General features: G+C 39.2%; 1 pseudogene; it reads left to right on the top strand.

The window, feature by feature from the left end:
* The first annotated feature begins 4,843 nt into the window (after positions 1-4,843).
* Positions 4,844-5,268, top strand: LOC109459783 (small ribosomal subunit protein eS24; annotated as a pseudogene).
* The last annotated feature ends 1,377 nt before the right edge of the window (positions 5,269-6,645 follow it).

Here is a 6,645-nt window from a genome sequence, read left to right as displayed (position 1 = left end):
CCATTATCTCCAATACACGTTACTAATTATAGATAGTAACTGAAAAGTGTAAACGATACAAGTAATGATAATGATGAAGTCTACATGGTCTCGAATTAGGTCAGCAGATTAATAATACATTGTTCTACCAATTTGAGGAACTTAATCTGAAATGCGATTCCTTGGCTATTTAACATGTCTCCTTTTGTGTGGCAAAATAGGTGGGGAACATCAGTGATGGTAACAGAAAATGATGAGCTCTGCTAAAGAAGCTGGGTGATCTGTGCAGTTTCCTGGAGAGAATACAGTCAATGAGGAAAAGGGTAATGCACTGAGAATACCCAGTTCTGAGGGATTAACAGGTAGCTACAGAGGGCTCACCTTAGGGTAAGCTCTCTGCATGCTGTCAATTTAAAAATATTAATAATATCGACTAGGTATTTCATCACCAAGAAGGATTTACTCAGAAAAAGAAAAGGGGCTGCAACCCAGCGCATGCAGACAGGGCAAGTCATGTGCACATTCTGTCCAGATGCCAACATGGAGGGGTATTTAAGGAAAGAAAAAAGGAAGTTAGAACCATAGAGCTTTATTATAAAGGCAGTGAGAACCATCGAGGTCTTCTTGTAGGGTTCTCGCATGAACTTCTATAAGCCCTAGCTCCTCCCAAAGACCCGCTTCCCACACCTGACCATGTTTCCTTAAAGTTCCAGGTCACAGTACCAATGCATCATCTCCTTTGATTCTCACAGCCTCCCATAAGAGAAATATTATTATCCCCTGTTTATTTAAAAAGCTGTTGAAAAAGGAACAGCAAAGATAGATAGCTAATAGTAATTTACCAAAGCGGGAATCCTCCCCGTGGCCGCCTACCTTCAAGTCCATGTTCTTTCCACGACAACGTGCCGCCTCTACCATGACCCCAGCACTGTGACTTGATTGGCACACCGAGCCTCCCCTCAGCGCCTAGGATCACCTCATAAACATGCAGGAATATCTGTTATTTAGTGATTAAGCCCAGCGCCACATCACTGAACTGCTGACTGTTGCTTACTTTTATCTTCCATCGCTGTCCCTCTCACTGTAACTTCCCAGGGAGGTTTTTATTAGCTGTTCGTCACCCTTTATCTCATCCTGCTAAAGAAGACAGATGTGTAAACTTACGTTATTATTATTATTATTAATCCTTAAAATAACTCCAAGATCATTGGAAGAAGGTTGATTATCCCCAATAATGATGATCTGACAGTGTAGATATCCAGGGCCGCTGAGTTAGACCACAGTGGAGTTGGTAGTTGATCCCATATCTGCTGTTGCTGCCCGCTGCTGGTGAGGGTCACTGCATTAATTATTCACGCAAGGTACTGGGCAGTATTCATAAAGGGGTCAACGCTAACGCTTCAACGTGAAGTTTGTCTCAGACCATACTTTGGGGCCCATTTTAAAGTCAATGAATTATACCCTTAGTTTATTGCTTGCTTTTGGCTGTTTCTTTTCTAAAAAGAACATAATTAAAATACGATACCACCTTGCAAGACTGTAAAGAAGACTAAGTGCTTCATCATTGTTTTTCCTACTTGATATTCCTTACAATATATCTGTAGTTAGTGTGGGGTTGTTTATCTCTATTTTCCAGACAACAAAACTTGGGCAAAGTGGGCCCACAGTTAGAAAAACCATTGTAGGGCACTAGAGTTCTGGTCTAGCCCATCACTCCTGCTCATATGTCTCCCAGGGCATAAATACATAAGAGATGGTGTTATGTTACTCAAATTTAAAGGGTTTCAGTCTTCAAAATATTTTAGAATATATTTTTAATTGAGTGGTCGTGATGACACATATTGATTTAAGCCTCAGATATGCATGTTTGAAAATCCAAAAGAGCAGGAATAAGTAGAAAGAAAAATTATACATAAAAAGGAATAATAATAATAGCTATAATTTAGTACATAGCATGTGCCAGTCACTGTAACAAGCACTTTATATGGTATTTATCTTATTAGTCATCCTCTGCTATCATCTGAATGTTTGTGTCAACCCCTCCCCCTTCCCAATCCACACATTGGAATCCTAAAGCCCAAAATAATGGTGTTAGAAGGTGGAGACTCTGGGGAGAGATTGGCCATATGGGTGGAGTCCTCATGAATGGGATTAGTGCTCTTACAGAAGACATCCCACAGAGCTCCCTGACCCTTTATGCCATGTGAGAATGCAGGAGGAGGCTGTGACCTGAGGGAAGGCCCTCACCCAACCATGCTGGCACTCTGATTTTGGACTTCCAGCTTCTAGAACTGTGATAAATAAATTTCTGTTGTTTATGAGCCCCCCAATCTGGGGTATTTTGTTATAGAAGCCAAATGGACTAAGACAGCCCCCAAAATTTAGAAGGTGGGTTTTATAGGAGAAGTAAATGAGACTTAGAGAGGGTGAAACTTGGCTTTGCTAGTAAGTGGCCAAGCCATTGTTTAAGCAAAGGATTTGATTGACTCCAGAGCCTCACTGGTCACACTAACTCTGTGATCAATGCCACCTTACATATACTCATTTAAAAACTCAAGCTCTACAAAGGTTGTATCTTGCTCATGGTAACCTACTCTCCTTGCATCTACTAGTAACAGTCCTTCCAGCTATTCTTGTATCTTTTTATCTCTTCCATTCTTCCATGTTAAGATAGGTCCATATTCTAAGAACTTATCCCAAAGGCTCTCCATGAAATTTCAAAAAGAACAGAACTCCCAGTAAATAACAGTCTTAAGCCATTAACTTACATATTCATTCATTTTTTAACAAATAGTCTTGACTTAATGTGTCACGCTCAGGCAAGCCCTGGAGACACAAAGATGAGCAAGAAAGAATTTGTACTCTCAAAGAACTTGATGTCTGTAAGTGTGTGCTGGAGTGTAGATAATTATGTAAAATGATAAACGTGTTATAATAAAGGCACACACACATGCTATGGGAGATTGGAGGCAGAAGCTAGAGAACAGTAATGCCTGAGGGAATCTGGAAAGGCTTCTTCTCTGGGAAGGTATCATTTGAGTTTTTCCTTGAAGGATGGCATAGAATCAGGTAGAATAATGAAGGAATAACTTTAAAGCACATAAAAGAGGATGTGTTCTGAACTGTAGATAGTCCCTGTGTGTGAATGAGAGAAAGAGAACAGTACATGACAAGGTTTCTGGATTACTTGGAGATGATGTTTTTGGACTCTGGAGAGGCTGAACTTACACATGGATGGGTTACTGCCAAATAATGACATCACTGTATTCTAGTCCAGCTAAAATGCGTTACTTTCATAATGTTCCAATGTAAAGATACAATGCTTAGTCATAAAAATAAAAACGAAAATTATCATAAAACATGCTAAGAATGAAATGGACCAATAAATCCCTGAGTGAGCCAGTTCTCTTCCTAGAAATCTAATAAGTTACTGAAATGAAGTTCTCACATTTATTAATATTACCAAGAGCCCTCAAGAGATTTACTGTTACTGTTGTTTGTTGTTTGTTTGTTGTTCTCCTGGTTTACTCCCCAACTTTATCCCATAGGTAGTCTGTGGCTGGTGATCAAGAGCTACATATAAGTTACGTGCAACTTTTACACAATGTGATTGCTACACACATGAATAGAATATAATTGGTTTATAAGATGTATGGTAATAGTAATTGTGAAAATGGTACACACAGTCATAGCTTTGGAATAAGCCACCTATTCTTAGCTCTTTGTAAATTCCTGAATTATAAATGTATTTCTTGGTCATCACATTGAAAATGCAGATATCCTATCTTCTTGGGGAAAAAGTCTACTTTAATGAGGCTAGCAACAAAATTTTTAAGTAGTAATATAGCTACTAAACCATGCGGAAATCTTTGTGTGATTCTTCATATTTGCCACCTTGTTTTTAATTACAACAGAAAATGCTTTTGTATCCTCTGAAAGTATATAAAGTCTTAAATGTTTTTTTTAAAAAAGATGGATTTACCTAATAGAAATGTCCCTTAAAGAAATTAATAAAACCATTCTACATTCAATATGTTGCCTCCCTGTATTAACACCTCATCAAGCCTTTTCCTACCTTGTCATCCTTAAATGGCCGGCCCATTGTTCTTCTTGATTTCCTGGGCTGACCCCCACGGTCCTGAGATTGCGCTGTTGAAAATGAAGCATAGGTCTTTTCAGTTCCTTAGCACACTGTGTGTCACCTTGGTAACTAAACATACACACCAGAAATCCCACTCTCCAATCTCAAGCTCATCAACTGCTATAGCCCTGCCTCAATTACAGCACCCACTGCCAAGTGCTTGTCTGAAATTGGGTGAGTCCTCCGTGTAATGAGGATAATTACTACCTTTTAAGATATTTTAAATGCTTAGGCTCTTCCTATAATTAATTACAGTGAATTTTCTTATCTGGCAGGGCCAGGGAATGGGGTAGTCTGGTTAACGGTTGAATTGAAAGAAAGAAAATAAAAGATGCTCGTGCTCCTGAGATTCAGTCTGAGTCTGTAAAAGATGATTAGGTTTTGCCAGAGCACTCTCCCCCATCTAGAAGGCCATTACATTGCACCATCAGATATCTAAATAGCAGCAAAAGCATTTTCAGAATTGTTGCCAACACTGGTTTAAGTGATGCCACACATTCTTTCCATCTTCCAATTTATAACCTTTCCTCATACAAAGGATGTGGGAATAAAGTTGTTGGCAGTCTCCACTTACTGAGCCTGGAGACAACGTGAAGCAGTAAATAGGAATAGCGGCAGAACACCCTGGGAAGTTTAGCAATATCTTTCTCACTTGTTTAGTCATGCAGTCTAGGAAGGTTTCTCTTTGTGTATTTCTCAAGCTGTAATGGAGAATATTGTCGAGGGTTGGCTGCCATCATGAATGACATAGAAACTCTCCAGACCAGGAAGTTCATGATCAATAGACTACTTCAACAAAAACAAATTGTCATCAATGTCCTTCACCCTGGAAAGGCAACTAAGTAACTAAAACAGAAATTCAGGGAAAACTAGCCAAAATGTACAAGACCACACCAGATGTCATCTTTGTATTTGGATTCAGAACTCATTTCGGTGGTGGCAAGACAACTGGCTTTGGCATGATTTATGGTTCCTTGGATTACGCAAAGAAAAATGAACCCAAACATAGACTTGCAAGACATGGCCTGTATGAGAAGAAAATGACCTCAAGGAAACAGCGAAAGTAATGCAAGAACAGAGTGAAGAAGGTCAGGGGAACTGCAAAGGCCAATGTTGGTGCTAGCATAAGGTGAGGTGGAGATTGGTAAAGATTCGTCAGTGACTTTATCTGTGGTGATTGAGCAGATTTTTTGTGAGAGGACTAATAAACTACGAACTTCAAAAAATAAATAAAAGAATATTGTTTTCTCTCACTGGTTTAGGTCAAGCATTTCATGTCAAAACTCAATGGAAAGTGATCAAGATTCTCCATTCTTGATAGTAGTGAGTGCGAGAGGTAAAGACTGCTCCTCAGTTAAATTTGAACAATATTATCAAGTTTCCCTGGTACCCTATTCCAAACATATAATATAGTGTTTGAGCATCATTTCTTTTTAAGTTAAAGTGTCTACAAAAGTTTTTTCTTAAAATGTAGTTAGAGAACATTGTGACGCTGAGCTAAGGGTGCAACCCTTTGCCTTCCTTAGATGACAGTGTCACCAAGTGAGGGAAGCCTTTGCTCAAGTTGGTGGTGAAATAAAGACATTCTCAGGTAGTCAAGAACTGAGATAAGTGATAGCCCACAGATTTGCTGTGCAAGAAATGCTGTAAGAATATCTTTAGGCTGAAGAGAAATGATGTCATATGGAAGCCTGTATCTACTGGAAGGAATGAGGAACAGCAGAAAAGGGAAAATAGTTCGGTAAGTATATGAGGCCTAGTTTAAATGCCCCAGTCCTCTTCATTTTCTATAATTTATTTGAAAGATCATTGGGCAGTGATGTCTGCAAGATGGCAGAATAGCAGGTACCAATCTTCATACCTCCCTTCCCCCTCTCCCTCAACAAAACCACCAATTTCACAACCATCCACAGATGAAAACAGCTTTATGAGAGCTCTGGAATCCAGGTGTGAAACTACAGCACTCTGGTGGAGAAAAGATAAATTGGAAAGGGTAAGAAGAACAGTTTCACTTTCGTCACCTCACCCCTTCCTGACCTGACACAGTGCAGAGCTGACATAGATCCCGTTGGCCAGAAAGTCCTTCACATGTAAGGAGGAGAGCTCCTTTTTATCGCACAGTAGAATCCCATGGTTCGAATGTATCACTGTTTGTTTAGCAATTTATCTTTAGAAGGACATCAGGGGTCTTTCCAGTTTGGGGCTATTATGAATGAAGCTGCTATGAACATTTGTGTACAGGCATTTGTGTGAACATACATTTTCTTTTCTGTGAAATAAATCCCCAAGGGTACATTTTAGAGGTCATACGGTAGTTGCATGTTAATTTGATAAGAAAGGGCAAAGCCAGTTCCTAGGTGGCTGTGTTATTTTATATTCCCACCAACAATGTCACAATACAGTTTCTCTGCATAATGCAAGCATTTGTCATCTTCACTAGTTTCTTCTGTGTTAACTGACATGATTACATTATTTTTTCTTATCCTGTTAATACAATTGATTTTCACATGTTGAACTATCCTCGT

The sequence above is a fragment of the Rhinolophus sinicus genome, linkage group LG14 (genome assembly GCF_036562045.2).
Source record: "Rhinolophus sinicus isolate RSC01 linkage group LG14, ASM3656204v1, whole genome shotgun sequence".
NCBI classification, from domain to species: Eukaryota; Metazoa; Chordata; class Mammalia; order Chiroptera; family Rhinolophidae; genus Rhinolophus; species Rhinolophus sinicus.
Note: the sequence above shows the minus strand (reverse complement) of the source record. Positions and strands in the feature narration are given on the sequence as shown.